The 16,262-nt window shown below is 49.1% G+C and overlaps 1 long non-coding RNA gene across 1 annotated transcript in view; it reads right to left on the bottom strand.

Moving 5' to 3' along the window:
* LOC133050129 (uncharacterized) overlaps positions 1–16,262 on the bottom strand; it is a 121,380-nt gene that overhangs the window by 76,939 nt on the left and 28,179 nt on the right. The gene's annotated exons all lie outside the window — the stretch shown is intronic.

Raw genomic sequence — 16,262 nt, 5'->3', positions numbered from 1 at the left:
GTTAAGGCCTGGCTCAAACAACAGGGTCAGTGAAAGGCTTATGAAAAGGATTTGAGAGGCTCCCTGTGCGCCAATTAGCTCTTACAAAACGGTGTTTTGATGAGCACCGTGCTGATGAATCAGCTCCACGTGGCTCCCTTCCCCTGGATACACCCTTGGGCCTGAGGATGAAGGCGGGTGGTGGGGAGAGGTGGGGGCCCCACTGCAGTACAGGTTTTGCCAGATTCCTGGTGGAGGGAGGGGGTGAACATTTGAACACATCTGGCTGATATAAAACATGGCTGGAATCATCCTTCCTTGAAGCAAATATTATTCTCATTAAAACATAGATCATCTGTTGGGAGGAGCCGAAGTGGAGGAGGGCGGCACTCATTTGGTTATATGCAGCTGTGCTTAGCAGGCAGAAGCGGGGAATGGAGGCCCTGGCGCCACCCCCACCCCAAGTTTGGTCCCTGCCCAGCAAGGCTCCTTTCACTAGCCAGTGAGCAACCAGGGTCCTGGCTCCGCCCTTCCAGCTGGATCTCTGGGCTGCTCTCTTGCTGGAAGCCACCTTCCTGATTCTCTACCAGGTCCTGAGCAGGTGCTCTCAACTCAGAGACATTCCGCTGTGCGAGGGCCGTGATGTGTGTTCCCTGGTCAAATGCCAGCATTGACGCTGCATGAAGGGGGTAGATGTGGTGACTACCTGCAACCAGTCAGCTCCAAGTAAGGGAGGTTACTCTTCGTAAGGCAGGTTGGCCCCATTCACCCAGCTGGAGTTCTTGTGAGCAAAAACTGAGGTTTCCCAGAAAAGAAAAAATTCTGCCTTGCAACTGGACAGAACAAACACCCTGTTCTACACCATAACAGCCACCCTTCCAGGACTTCCAGCCTGTTGACCTCCCCTACAGATTTCGACCTGTGAACCCCATGGTCCTTATGATAAAATGAATCTGTTGCTCTCTCTGCAGATAGAACAGATAGATAGATAGACAGACAGACTATATAACTGATAGACATCAATAGATGACAGATATCCTCTTGGTTCCACTTTTCTGGGGAACCCTGGGCGATCTGTCCATCCCCCAGAGCTAGCCCTTGAAAACCCCTCACCCACATGGCAGTACAGACTGGTGGTTAAAATGGCACCTCTGGTTTATATGAAGCTCTGGAACAGGCAAAACTAATCAGTGATGACAAAAATCAGGACAGTGGCCACCTCAGTAGGGTGTGGGCAAGGACTGACTGAGAAGGGGGCACATCCTGCAGGGGATGGGAAATTCCCCGTGCTGATGGGGAGGGGCTTACAGGAGTCTGCTTGTGGTAAAACTCAGTAAAAGGTACACCTGACATTTGTGCATTTCACTGCATGGAAAGTTTACTTAAAAACATAAATATTGAATGTTGGCAGAACATGCGCTCAACTGCTTAGGGGCCAAGTATACTGGTGTCTGCAGTGGCTGTGTGAAATGCACACAAAAGTAAGGTGGATCCACAGATGGAGAGAGGGGTGGAGAGCTGGACAGACAGCTGATAAAGAGACTGCAGTCCGATGTAAATGGTGGAATCAAGTGATGGGTATGTGGGTACTTGTGGTACCATGGACCAAGCAGCTGAGGTGTAATGTGGTCAGAAACCTCTAGGTCCTGAACCTTGAATGCTTCTGAACGCTGGACTCCTGAGTACCTCACTGAGACGGTGACAGGATGGGGAAGCAGACCTCAGCAGCAACATCCTCAGCCCATGACCTTCAACAAGCATCAGGGACATCATGTTGGAGGCCCCTTTGGGACCAGGATGATCTAGACAAGTTACAGTCACCGGGGGCAGTGGAAGCCAAGGGCTGGGGGAGCACAGACTAGCAGGGGTGTGTGTGTTACGTTGACAGGTGATGGGCTGCCTCTTGGGGGAGGCATTCAAGGTGAGCGAGACTTCAGGGGCTGGACATGGTCCGGATTGCATAAAAGATGTCCTGTGATGCACGATTCTGGTCCATGGTGGTTCTACCCTTCGACAAGACTATAGATACAGAGGGTCCCATTTGCCTGCCACTTGCCCTGAGCTAAACTGGAAGCTACACTTGCTGTAGAACAAGATCCTGCCTTGTTGAAAGGGCCCCTGGCCCATCTCAGCTTTCAATGGACAAATGCTCAGTTCAGACAGAAAGAATTCCACAGACCACCATCTGGAAACAGAAGGCAACAGCTTGGAAGGTTTATCCTGACCCAGTCCTATTTTCTTGTTACTTCCCCTGATGACCAAGGGCTCAGAGGGCAATGAAATAGTGTAAAATGATATAGCCAATAAGGAGACTGTGTTGTAATGAGCCAGGAGAACAAGGTTCAGACTCAGAAAGGAAGGCCACTCACCTCCAAAGTATCAGCGATGCCCTTATTAACAGCTAAGTTTAACCCATCCCCCACCCATCCACCCATCTATCCATTCATCCATCATCCATCCAACTCTAGAATCTTACACTGCTACACCCTTGCTACATGCTTGGTTTATAAAATTATAGTATTTGCCATAGAGGAGGCACCAGGTATTTCTTGTGTGGTTGGATCACAAGGTATCATGTGTATCCTTAAGGAGCAAGTGAAACAAATTAGTTACGCCACAAACAGGAACCTATGAAATACCATGAGGATGACAGTACAACCTATCGAGCCGATGAAGACACTGGTGAGAGGAGAAGAAGGTGTGGAAAATAATTTCTTAAATATATACGTTTTTGAAATATCTATTTATTGTCTGACATTTCTATTTTCTTTACTGGCAGGCCTATGAAATAGTTCTATTTAAAATCTATTATCCAAAATAAATTATTCCAAGTCTATATCCATATATATTAAAGGAAAACTTTTAAAAATATTCTTTGCACTGATTATTTGGACATTTGAAAAAACAAGCAGAGTAATTACTCTTGCTCCATACTCACAAACTTTGATTTCTTTTTAAAGTTTATCTGGACTTTAATACAATGTCACTGATTTTTTTAAAAGAGTATCTCTTAAAATTATTTACTAGTTTTATTTTTTCATAAATTATCCCCAATCTCCCTCAGTGTTAAACTTTGTGATTTGTAAATTCAAGATTGTTGACACTCTTGACTGGCTGTCTATAAAGTATAATATTTTATTGAGAAAATTATCTTCCTACAGGTGCTGACAGACCTGGATACTCAGCACAAATCTGGCCAAGTGGAAGATTTCCTCAGTTCTAATATTTCCAGGTGGGAAGATGAGTCTATTTCAGCCTGGATATGTGGTCAGGGTCTGTTTTGACTCTAGTCAGAGAAGTCTCATCAACAAGTATTTCACAAGTCGAAATTCATCAAATTGTCTCTATTTATGATGCTTTTCAATGTTTCACCAAATTTAAATGCTTCAAAAATCTTAGCTATCTCAAGTGCATTCCATTTGGGTACAGAATATAAATATATCCAACTTTAAAATGTGGACCTCATCAGAAGATTCTTCCACCGGCCCGGAACATTCCACAGTGAAGTGACAGCACTGTTCCTGAAGATCCCACAGCAGGACCAAGCATGAGACTCTCCCGGTCCTCTCGTCAGCATCTTTAACACGTCAGCACCTTTCTGTGAGCAAATTTGTTCTGTGGCCATTGTGCTTCACTAAAAGCTTCCTAACTGAAGCTTTCTGGCACAACCTTCACTGAAAAATTTGGAAGTTCCCAGTGGATTTTGAATAAATGGCACAACGAATTTAAAGGGCTCACTTACACAACAATTAAATGCCACCGTGCGCACTTTATTTACAAAGGATCCACTCCTGCGCCTGGCAGATAAGGATGGCAATTAACCCCAGGGAGAGAGATGACACCCTGCTGCATCCGCTTTCATTTTAATTCAGCATCAGCTGCATCCCAGGGCTTTGTGGTCCAGCCCCTCCACTTCTCACTCATGCATTGTGACAGCCTGAGCTCCTCTCACGATGCAGAGGATTTCCTGAAGCAGTTATCACTTGCTGGGCAGCATCATTGATTCCAAGCATATTTCTGCGCCATAGATGTCTCAATTTGGCCAAAGCCTTGTTTTCAGAACGATGTGTGCTCTGCCAGAATTTGAATTTGTGTTATCACTGCAAAAATAAATCACTGTACCTTCAATGTTGAACTTTTAAACTGAATCAGAGAAAGCCTTTGCATTATTTCCTATGTTGCACACTGCCCCGCTGGCTGGCTGCCTGGGGCTTCAGGCATCCTCTGGCCACTGGTGAGGATGGCACAGTGGCCAGGAACCAGAGGCTGGCAGGTCAGTTCCATGTCTTAAAAATGCATTCATTTTTTAAATTTTTAAACCCTTGCTAGATTGTCTTACCACCCAAATCTCCAACCTGATGTTCCCTGTCTTTGCTTCAGAGGAGGGTTAGCAAGTGTTAAGAGACAGGACTAGCTGGTGCCTGGCCCAGGCTCCCTCCTGGTTACACCGCTGTCTGTGACCACAGGCAGAGCCTGCCAGGCTCGCATCTGTGACGACAAGAGAGCTCTTGCACAATGGGAGACACGAAACAGCCCCTGGAATATGGCAAATAATTTTTAATTATAGGAAGAATGTTAAGATAAATATTTAGAAGTTCTGATGGAATGCAGCTCTGATGAAATGTCGGAGAAACCGGCTCAACTGCTGTTTTCATTCCCAGAAGCCTTGCTGGATGCAGGAACCACGTGGAGAAGATGTTCTCCTGCTCCCTGCGCCCCAGATCACGGTTCCACATTGCTGACTCACCCCTCCTTCCTTGGCCTCTCTTCCGCCCCCCTGAGGCACCAGCCTGTCACCCAGGAGCTCCAAGAACAGTGGGGCAGACACCCACACCCCTCACATGACCAGGACAGGCCTCGCAGAGGCCAGCACCCTGCCCCTAGGCAGGGATAGCTGGTCCCTCCTTCTGCAAGTGTCCACAGGGTGTGACCAGACAGCCTAAATGCCCAGCCCAGTGTCACACTGGAAAGCACAGCATCCTTCTGTCAGCTCCAGCCCGAGTGGTCCAGGGCGGCCCGAGGACCAGGCTGTGAGCTCCGGAGACAACTCCCGACAGGCAGGGCAGGGGCAGGGCACCTGCAGAAGAGCAGGATGACTGCATGGATAGCCGACAGGACCAGCTCCCTCGGACGGGGTTAGGCTGGGGAGGCAGCAGATGGCCTCGCGTCTTATCCTGGAGGAGGAAGGAGCCGACACCCGGAGCGGGCAAGGGTGAGACTGGAGAAGTCCTTCGTGGCAGAGGGAAGGGGAAGGGGATCAGAGCAGCAGGGGACCTGGGCCCAGTCTCAGCCTTGATCAGGACGGCAGTCCCCGCCCCACGGGGACCTACAGTCACAGAATGATGCTGCTGACTCGGGGGCTGTGGGGGAGAGAGGTATGAGCAGCCAGGACTGGCACTCCATCTCAGGTGCTAGGGGCTCTGGTCAGGGAGGGCTGCCCACAGGAAGGACCTGGGCTCTTCTTCACCAGCCCCACTTCAAACCAAATCAGACTTTCCTGAAGCACCCGCCCACTGAGCCATTTCTGATCCCCAAGAGGGTTTGAGTGGTATGGTCACCAACAGTGGTTTGGGGGACCTCAGGAGGGGGATGAGGGAGGGGGAGACCGAGAGGTGGGCAGTGCCCAGCTTTGAGGGGACAGCACTGACCTTGACGGGAACAGCAGTGTAGGGGACAAGTCTCAGTTGCCCCAATGAGCAGCAGCTGAGTTGGAAGAGTACCTCCCAGGAGGACACAATCTAAAGATGATGCTAGGGTTTTGCTCAGGTAGTAGAATTCGGCACCAAGTGTGGAGTAAGAGAAGCACCCGGAGGTATGATGTGTCCTCATGAAATGATGAGCCCCAGCATGCACCCAAGCTCTCGGTGCTCCACGGACCCGGGGGCACAGAACAGACTGGAAGAAGGGGCCGTGAGGTGGTGGTCTCAGCTTCAGCCCACAGCCCAAGGCAGAGCGATCTGAGTGTGGCCCTGAGCTGGAGCTGACTGCAGACAACACCTGTGGGCTGGCTGCCTGGTGCCCAGGCAACTTCTCAGGGGAATCAAGGAGCTGGAGGATGAGCCAGCCCTGCAGGGGTAGGAGAGTCTGTGCGGGCAACAGGGGCCCAGCAGGGAAACCTGGGCGAAGCGGCCTCCCTGGAAACCACTGCGGGGGCCATGTTTTCTCTGAGCTTTTGTTGCTTTGTTACCAAGGACGTTCTGTTCCAGCTCCCTACCCCTCACCTGAGATCATCGTCCATCTTTGTGAAAAGTCAGAGTAATTCTTTCCATCCCCGCTGGCCAGGTTGGGTGTATGCAGGCCAGGTCGTGTTGGCATGGCAACAAGACAGGCCGGGAGGAGGGAAGTGCTACCTCAATGCTCAGCAATGGCTGTGCTGCCCCCTCCTCCCAGCCTGGGCCTCTTCCAGGGGTGAACGCCCAGCTCCTGTGTCCACACCATCATCGATGCTCTGCGTGCCTGCTGGGTGCCAGGCCACATATGGGAAGGTCCTTCCCTGAACCTTCGTGATCTCAATATGATGCAGGCATTCATTTTTAAGTGCATTTATTTACTTTTGGCTGTGCTGGGTCTTCGTTGCTGCGAGGGCTTTTCTCTAGTTGTGGCAAGTAGAGGGCTACTCTCTAGTCGCGGTATACAAGCTTCTCACTGCAGAGGCTTCTCCTGTTACAGAGCACCGGCTCTAGGCACGCAGGCTTCAGGAGTTGTGGTGCATGGGCTTAGTTGCTCTGCAGCATGTGGAATCTTCCAAGATGAGGGAGCAAACCCATGTCTCCTGCTTTGATGGGGGAATTCTTTACTACTGAGCCACCAGGGAAGCCTCAGGCATTCATTTCATCCTGAGTCTAAAGATTAAAATCTGACACTAGACCCTCATGTGTATGTTCAGTTGGTTTTCAACAAGGATGCCAAGATCATTAAATGAGGAAAGGACAGCCTTTTCAACAAATGGTGCTTCCAACCAGACACCCACATGGAAAAGGATGAAGTCGGACCCCTACAAAATAGCATATACAAAATTAACTCTAAAAGACTCAAAGACCTAAATGGAAGAGTTAAAACTGTAAGTCTTAGAAGAAAGTAAAGGTGTGAATCTTTGTGACCTTGGATTAGACAACGATTTGTTAGATATGACACCAAAAGCACAGCAAGCAAATTAAAAAACAGGTGATCAAAATTAATAATTTTGTGATACAAAGGACATTATCAAGAACGTGAAAGGCAAGGCATGAGAGGAAATATTTGGAAATCATATACCTGATCTAGAATATATAAAGAACCCCTAAATTCAAATAATAAAAAGACAAAGAAAATATACAAATGGGCAAGAAGCACATGAAAAAGATGTCTTCTTTCACTACCTGTCAGGGAAGTGCCACAAGATACCACTTCCTTCTCTTTATAATGGTTATAGTCAAAAAGATAGAGAACCGGAAGGGTTGGTGAGAATTGGGGAAAATTAGAAACCTCATACATTGCTGTTCCAGAAGCTCCTCAAAAGATTAAACACAGAGTTACCCTCTGACCCAGCAATTCCACTCCTGGATATATACCCAGGAGAAGTGAAAACAACTCCACACCAAAAATATGTAACGCTTGTTGCAGCATTATTCATAATAGGTGAATAACCAAAACAATCAAAATGTCCACCAAATTAATGGATAAGCAAAATGGAGCCCATCTGTACAATGGAATTTCACTCAGTCATACAAAAGAATGACACAGGCTTCATCAGCACCGTGCACCTTGAGAACATCATGCTAACTGAATGCTACTGCTAAGTCACTTCAGTCGTGTCCGACTCTGTGCGACCCCATCCCTGGGATTCTCCAGGCAAGAACACTGGAGTGGGTTGCCATTTCCTTCTCCAATGCATAAAAGTGAAAAGTGAAAGTGAAGTCGCTCAGTTAGGTCTGACTTCGTGACCCCGTGGACTGCAGCCCACCAGGCTCCTCCGTCCATGGATTTATTTTCCAGGCAAGAGCACTGGAGTGGGGTGCCATTGCCTTCTCCGGCTAACTGAATGACACACATACAAAAGACCACATGCGATTCGATTCCGTTTATATGAAAGGTCCGAAACAGGCAAATCCATAGAGACACAAAGTAGATTCATGGTTGCCAGGGCCTGGGGAGTGACGGCTGATGGGGACAAGTTTTCCCTTTGGGATGACAAAATGCTTCTGAAATTGACTGTGGTGATGGCTGCACAACTCTGTGAATACACAACAAACCATTTAATTGTATACTTGAAACAGGTGAATTGTACAGTGCGTGAATTATATCTCCATAAGACTGTATCAAGAACTGAGGCCCAGTACAGTAATCAACAGACCATGTTCCACACAAAGGGCAGAGGCAGGACTTGGACTCAGGCCCTTCAGGTCAAAGCTCTTCACCTCCTGCTCTATCGCCTCCTGTATACTTACGCCTTTGAGTAAGTTCTCTCTAACTCTGGACTTCCTCATCACCAATCATCTAGCCCCATGTGCTATTCAATCCATGGTCCACAAGTGTGATCTACATGTGAGCTGTAGAAGTGAAAACCACAGAAACTCAGGGGCACTGTTGTGAAAGGGTCTTTAAAAATCACTGAGTCAGCTTCCCATCTCCTCCTGGAGATGCTCTCTTTGTATCCTCAGTGGGATCATCCACCATCCCATGAGGTAAGCCCTCCACCTCACTTGCCACAATGTTGCACTGTTTAGCAGGACCAGTCATTCTGGAACTCAAACCCTGATGAGGTAGCAATGACAATGGCATTCCAAACACTCTAGCTGCCTGCCAGAAGCTGACATAAATCCTCTCATGGAGGAAGATGACATTGTCCTAGGCCTTGAGTTTTCTCTATATTGTTTCATTTACAATAACCAGCATCATCAAAAGTAATCTGGCATTTAAGGAGATGGGACAACATGATCAAAAATCAAGAGAAACTACAGGCAACAGAAACAGAGCCATAGAAGATGGAAAATAAGTTATTCAAATAACGAAGTTTCAATAATCCCTTAAAATATTGAAAGAAATAAAAGACATGATTGAGAATTTTGGTATAATAAAGAATCAAAGAAAAGTTCTAGAACTAAGAGATAGAATAACTGGAATTTAGAACTTAATAATTAGCTCTAACTAAAGAAAGAATTAGTAAGTTGGAAGATAAATCAAAAGAAATTTTGCAGATGAAAATAATTATTTTAGCTATTCTAGTGAGTGTATACTGGTACTCATTATGGTTAACATTTGCATTTCCCTAATAGCTAATGACATTGAGCACCTTTTCATATGCTTATTGGCCATCTGGAGATTGTTTTAATGCAGTGCCTATTCAAAACTTCTGGGTATTTAAAAAATTAGGTTATCTGTCTTTTTTAGAAATACTAATATTTATTAGAGTTTGACAACTCTAAAAGAGTACTTTAATCTCTATGATAACCTAATAGAACAACAAAGGTGCTTATCGAGCTAACAAAGGGGAGTATAAAAATATTATAAAGTTTATAAAGGCAAGAAAGGAGAGAAAAAACAACACAGAATAATCAGGATAAATTAAAAACATACAGTAACTTAGATTGGAATGTTAGATGAAACCCCTAATATATCAGTTATAACATGAAATGTACACAGACTAAATGGTCAAACTGAAAGACAAAGATGGTATCTTTTGTCAATGGAAAAATATAACTTTTCATCCAAATAAATGATTTTCTTACAAGCATGTTTTTGATCTTTGTACATCTCTCATTGTCACTACACAGGGAGAAGCAACCTGCAAATGTGCTCTCATTTAGCTGGGAATATCTGATGATTATCGCTGATAGACTGTTTTGCTTTGCTACTAAAAAGTTATTTCATTCAGCTAGACAAATTCCCTTTCTAAAAGGAAGGTTATTGCTTCTACTTGTCAAGATCATTTAAATAATGTGTTTTTAAAATCAGATCTGACATTCTTGCAATTTCCCTTTATAGTTTCCACACCTTAGTCTATCCTTGCCTCTGGAATAGTGGTTAATGTCTCAAGTTCTGCCTGAGTTTTGAGTGCTGACACTTAGTCCAGATGTGGGACTCAGCTCAGGTTGAAGAATTCATTTCATCCCCCTGGACCTCTGTTTCCTCATCTGTAAAATGGGATAATGGTCCCTACCTCAAAGGGTCATTGAGTGGATTAAATAACCAAAAGCACACATCACACTTAATGAACACAGTAATTATTATGACTATAATGTGGTAATTTTATTAGTGCTACCCCTCCCCTTCTTGATCTGGTCATTTCCTCCCCATCTCCTGTCAAGGTTCTGTTCAGAAACTACTGGGAATTCCCTGGCAGGCCAGAGGTTAGGACTCCAGCCTTTTATTGAAGTGGGTGTAGATTCAATCCCAGGTCAGGCAACCAAGATCCCACAAGCCACACAGCCCAAAAAATAAATGAGAAACTACTCCTCCTGGCGACCCCTGCCCGGCCAATCACCCGACCTCACACACACACAAACGACAGCTCTGACCCTCACAGTCCTGTGCTGCAGACAGGGGTCTAGAGGAACATAATTCACCCACATTGGAAGCAAAAGACCCACAGGGGTGAGAAAGGGATGATATATTTTCCTTTTCCCTTGATTCAGTGCCATGGAGTCACATCTTATATGTGAGATTGTAAAGTCAAGTCACAGCTGGGTAGTCAAAGTGTCCCTTGACACGTGTTTGGTACACACACCCCGGCACCAGGTCTTGCCCACCAAAGGTGGAGACCCACAGGGCCAGGCAAAGAATGGACCAGAGGAAGGTCTACACACCAACCTGTGGGCCTTCAAGCTGCTCGCTTTTGCGGGGGCACCAGCCAACCCCAAGAAGCAACACTGGCAGAGGTAGGGAACAAGCGCCCAAATGCAGGGGCGAGAAGCCCAGGGTCCTGCTCAGCAGCAAGACCTACTTTGCTCTGTCCCCGACACCCTTCCTGTCCGGTGGCACAAGCAGGGTGGAGCTCAAGGAGAGGACAGGGAGAAGCAGAGCTGCATCCTATGAGGGGAGGGGCCCCTCCTGGGACTCAGCTAGGCGTGCGTGGGGGAGGCTACCGTGCAGATGACTGTGGGGGCCCTGCTGTGTGTCAGGCATCGAATGATCCTGAAAACACTGCGTGGATCAGATGGTCTGTTTCATCCAGTAGATTCCACTGTCCTCCCTTAAAACCAGCGGGGAGTGGATGTTTCCGGGGAGAGGTCTCTCCACCCTTTGTGCCTAGCTCATGCACAGGCTCATCCACGCGTGCGGGCCACACCGGTGGCTAAGGAAAGGGAAGAGCAAACCTGCCCACAGTGAGGTCACAGGAGCACACGTGCCCGCCTCTGAAGACGCACTTGCCTCCTGCTGCTCTGGGCACCACCTCTGCTCGGGGAACATCACGGTCAGAAACGGCCCTGGCGGCCTCTTCCACATCCAGGCATGCAGGAAAGGCACTCTGCTCAATCCGTGCGTCTGTGGTGCCCTGAGCCACCCTTGGTCAGCCATGGTACTCACTCTGGGCCCTGCCATGTCACAAGCTCTAGGCAGTTCTTTCTTAGCCCCTCTCTTACTGGAAAAGGAGGTTGCCCCATGCAGGTGTCCAGGTGCCTCCCTGAACAGGTGCCCAGGTGCCTCTGACCCCCCCAAGCAGAACCTGCAGCACCCCTACACCCTGGGTCAACAGCACAGGTGAGGCGGGGGGCCTCCCTCATGGCCAGCCCACTGGCCCAACAAGGGATCAGACTCGCCCTCCTAGAGAGTCACCCAGGCCTGGAGGGGCAGGAGTCAGATCTGCTAGTCAGCAGACCACCTGCCGTGCAGAAAATGCACTGCACCACGTGGCCAGGACATGCAGCCTCCCCTTCTCTTGGCATTAGAGCTGCCAGTAAGCAAACTAGGGTCAGGAGGGGACGTGTGAGCCCATCAGATTAACAGGATCAGAAGGAACTTTGACACACAGTGTCGGCCGAAGTGTAGAGCACCTTGAAAGTGGGCATCTAAACGCACACACCAACATTTAGACGGCACCTCGGCGCAGCAATCACACTCCTAGCTGTGTGGGCGCAGATGTTGTTGGAAACCTAGTCATACATGATTACAACCAAGAGGTTCACGGGAAAGGTTTCAGTGCATCCACGGTGCAGGCTCCAGCCTCCCCTCCCTGCCCACGCATGATGGCGAGAGAGGTCCCGTTTGGGGTAGATTGGGGCTCTCACCCAGGGTTCCAGAAATGGTGCTGGCCGACTGGTGCAGTTCCTCTACACTCGGGGTGGCGGGAGCTCCAGAACGAAGCCCCTCCGGTGGGATGGCCTGGACCTCCCAGGCTCCCCAGTCCCAAGTGGGATGATGGTTTGGCTGCAGGTACCGGTCGGGCCAGGGTAGCGGGGCACCCATAGCACCTGGCACCTCCCCAGAGAGTGAAACGTAGGAGGCGGCATTTGGAGCAAATCCTCTTGACAGAAACTTGCCCTGGGTCCAAAATCATCAGTGAAAACCCAAATGGTGTAACTCTGGCCACTCGTCAGATGGCTGTTTGTGCAGGAAACGTGCAGCGAGTGTTCACAGCAAGACTCTGTTCCCAGAGCTGCGTGCGGGTCTCCAGATTCCGGGAAAGTGACAGCTTCTCTGGAAGTGAGGTTATTTTCGAGGAAGGGAAGGGATTTATTGATTGCTAAGTACTCTGGTTTTTAAAAAATTCCAAAACCCAAAATTCCATACAGAGATCCAGGTAGAAGTTAATGGTTTTTCCCAAGTAGCATAGACAGTTGGAATAAAGCATTTGGAGGGCGCCTGGCTTCCCTGTGACTCAGTCAGGGCTGGCACTGCCACAGGCCGGGAGGAGGCCCCGAGGAGGCTGGCCGGCAGATCCCCACAGCTGCCCAGGCCCCGGCCACTGCGGCACTGGGAGGAGAAAACACCAGAGAGGGTCAGGACCCTCGGAGACCCTACTAAGACTGGGGAGCCGGCTGAGAGGTTGCATGTCAGCTCCAGAGCAAAGCAGAGCCTGGTGTGGAATTTTAGCCAAGTGGTAACTTTTTTTTAACACATTTAAAAATGAAACCTTTCTCTTGCTCCATTTCTCAGAATCGTTTTGCCATCAACAGCCTAAGCTGCCTGCCCTCTCCCCCTACCACCTCCCCTACTCAGTCCCGGTTTTCTCTAAAGTCAGTTCTCCACTGCGTTCACCCCACTCCCCAGCCCTGCGCCTGAGAGCTGGGGAAGCAGGAGTTTCATTTTTCACAGCACGAGGGCACTGAGAGTAGAGCATGTGTGGTTGGTGCAGGAAACACACCCTCCAGTGCAGACGTGCCCCTGAGCAAGGACGTGTCTCCTGGGTGTCCAGGGTCCCTCGGCTTTGTCCCGAGCAGAAGCATCTGTGCTTTTGCTGTGGTGAACCCGGGGATGCCCACAGTTAGGTGCCTAAAGTGACATGATGCCTCCTGCCCAGCGTTGGACCCATTTCCCGTGAACTGCAGTTTCTGATTCTCGAGTGGCCCTAACGAGGGAGCCCCTGAGAATGTTTAACACTTGAGTGGCCACACAGAGCACATCTGCTGCTGTTGAAGGACAACCCCATGAAGGATGAGGGCGCCAGCGACCACATGGAGGACACTGGGGCTCTGGGCTGACAGACACACTTGGTTGTAACAAATGACTTAAGCAGAGGCAGATTCAACTCTTGTCCTGCGGGACGGGTCTTGCCCAGAGTCTGTGTCCCCAGGGACTTTCTAACCCCCCACCCCCACACAGAGTGTGGCGCCCAGCGTGCAGCCGGTTCAAAGCAGGGTACTCTGTGGCCAGCTCTGCCTCAGGGCTCCATGGGGGACACACACACACGCGCAGTGTGCTCTTCACTTTTGTATGCTGAGTTGTTGCTAAGTTACCAATACATCAGGCTGAATGACATGTGACCTTTCTAGACTGACCAAGGTTCCCTGAGCCAGCTGTCAGAACCACTCTACAGGGTGGGGGCAAAGACATGGCTGAAGTTATGTTGTTGGATAACAAGAACTCTCCAGACTAATATCCATCCTTTTTATAAATATCGTGACAATTAGGTGAGTTTTTTGCTCCATGAATTTCCTTTATCTTACTCAGGAAAGTAAGGCTGGCAGTGAGGCACAGGTGGTGTGGCCTCACTCAGCCTGCCATGTGGTGTCAGCCACGGGTGGTGGAGGTGGCACAGAGGCCATGTCACCCACATGCTACGGCCCTGAGCACAGCTTGCCCAGAAGGTCTGCCCTGGACCGACCAGCTGCGCTGTGCTCTGGGTTCTGGGAGATTCGCCCTGCAGGCTTCACTCTGAAGGACGCTGGCTCAGGGATGAAACATCAGGTCTGTGCTCCAGGGATCAGTGAGTCGTGAGCACTTAGTAAAGCAATCTCCTCCTGTGTCTGACACCCACCTGCTGGCTGTGACTGCCTCGGGGACTGCAGGACTCAGACCCTGCGCATCTGCCCATGGTGTCCCCACTGCCCCATGGAGCAGAGTGCAGCACTTCCTCCCAGAGCTAGCACTTCTGCAGTGGGGCCAATTGATGCTGTTGCCTAAGTTTGGCTTCCACCCAATTAATGCCCTCCCTCCCCACTCCCCACCACCCCACTTCACTGGGCCCTTTGGTCCTGCTCTGTACTGTGACAGCATGCAGTTGAGGGCCTTGTGTGTCTGTGTGTGCTGGTGTGCCCCACACTGGACTCATGTGCACAGGGCAGTGGGGGCTAGGCCGGGTATGTGACACCCACCATGGGGACATCTACGAGTGGGGTGGGGGTATCCTGGGCCCGGAGAGCCCCCAGGGGAGCCCTGGCTGGATTCAGAGTCCTGAAATCCAGGAGAGTAAAGCAACTTCTTCTAGGGCTGGGAGGCAGGAGGGCACATGGTGAATTAGAAATGAATTCTGGATAAACCCCACTGAGGGGACAAGGAGAGCGTTCCCCAGCATCACAGAGCACGTTAACTGTCAGTTAGGCCAAGAATCCAGCTCCATCAAAAAAATTAAATTACAATTTCCACATGATCCAGCATTTCATTTCAAGGTACACACCCAAAAGAACTGAAAGCAGGGTGTCAAAGAGAGGTTTGAACACCCCTGTTCACAGCAGCATTATTCATAATAGCCAAGAGGTGGAAGAAGTCAAGTGTCCATTGATGGGTGATGATAAATTGTGGTCCATCCATGCAGTGGAATATTATTCAGCTTCAAAAAGGAAGGAAATCCTGACACATGTTACAACATGGACAAACCTTGACATTATGCTTAAATGAAACAAGCCAGTCTTACAGGACAAATCCTGTAGGATTCCACTTATATAAACAAATTCAGAGAGACTGAGAGTAGCTTCTGCAGCTGGGGGAGGGGGCCGTGAGTGTGTGTTTACTGGGGAACAGAGCACCATTTTGGGAAGATGACAAAGTTCTGTGGATGGTGGTGGTGGTGGGTGCACAACAAGGTGAATGTATCTGATGCCTCAGGCAAATTTTATGGTGTGTGTATTTTACTACAGTAAAAATGAAAACATAAATAAACCAAGAGCCCAGACAGAGGCCTCCCACCACAGCCGGGCTCATCGGCCTCTCCCGAGGACTTCAGGTTCCAAACCCGGAACCCACAGCTCCCACACAGGCCCCACCCTGCTGTCATGAACCTGCTCACATGGGGAGCTGGGCGGAATTTCTGCTGTGTGGTCAGAGGACCACCTATAGCAGAGTTGTCTGGGGGCCGATTTACAATGCAGATTCCTGGGCACTGTTCCAGGCTCTGAATAGATCTCAGGGTAAGAGGGGTGCAATTACTTATATTTTAGGTTATTGTGGCCACATGGACATGAAAACAGCAAAGAAGGCAGGTCAGTCCTTCACCCAGAGGCCGTGGATCGTGCTTCCGAACATTGATTCACAAACCAAAACACAGCAGAAAGCTCCAATTGAATTTCAGAGAGGAAAGCCGCTTGAAATTGATTTTCACAAGTATTTTTTATAATATTTCATGCCCCCAGATCTCCACACTGTAACAAGCTGTATAAAAAAGTGTTAGTCTAGAGGTGACCCACAAATAGCCACGAATCCAGAGAATTTACAGAAGCATGGAGTTTGACAAGAGGGACCAATAAACCTTGCCTTCACACTTGCTGGGAGGCTGCCCAGGCAGCCGGTGCAAAGCTGGGGTCGGCGAAGACCCTGAGAATCCTGGTCCCTGGGGGGCCCATGTGCTGCCCCCCAGGCTCCAATGGTGGCCCTGAGCCCCAGCTCCTCCCCAGGGAGCTTGCTGCCAGGTTGTGAGGAGTTGTGATCTG

Source organism: Dama dama, chromosome 4, assembly GCF_033118175.1.
Source record: "Dama dama isolate Ldn47 chromosome 4, ASM3311817v1, whole genome shotgun sequence".
Taxonomy (NCBI): Eukaryota; Metazoa; Chordata; class Mammalia; order Artiodactyla; family Cervidae; genus Dama; species Dama dama.
The sequence above is the reverse complement of the archived record's forward strand: the minus strand, read 5'-3'. Positions and strand labels throughout refer to the sequence as shown.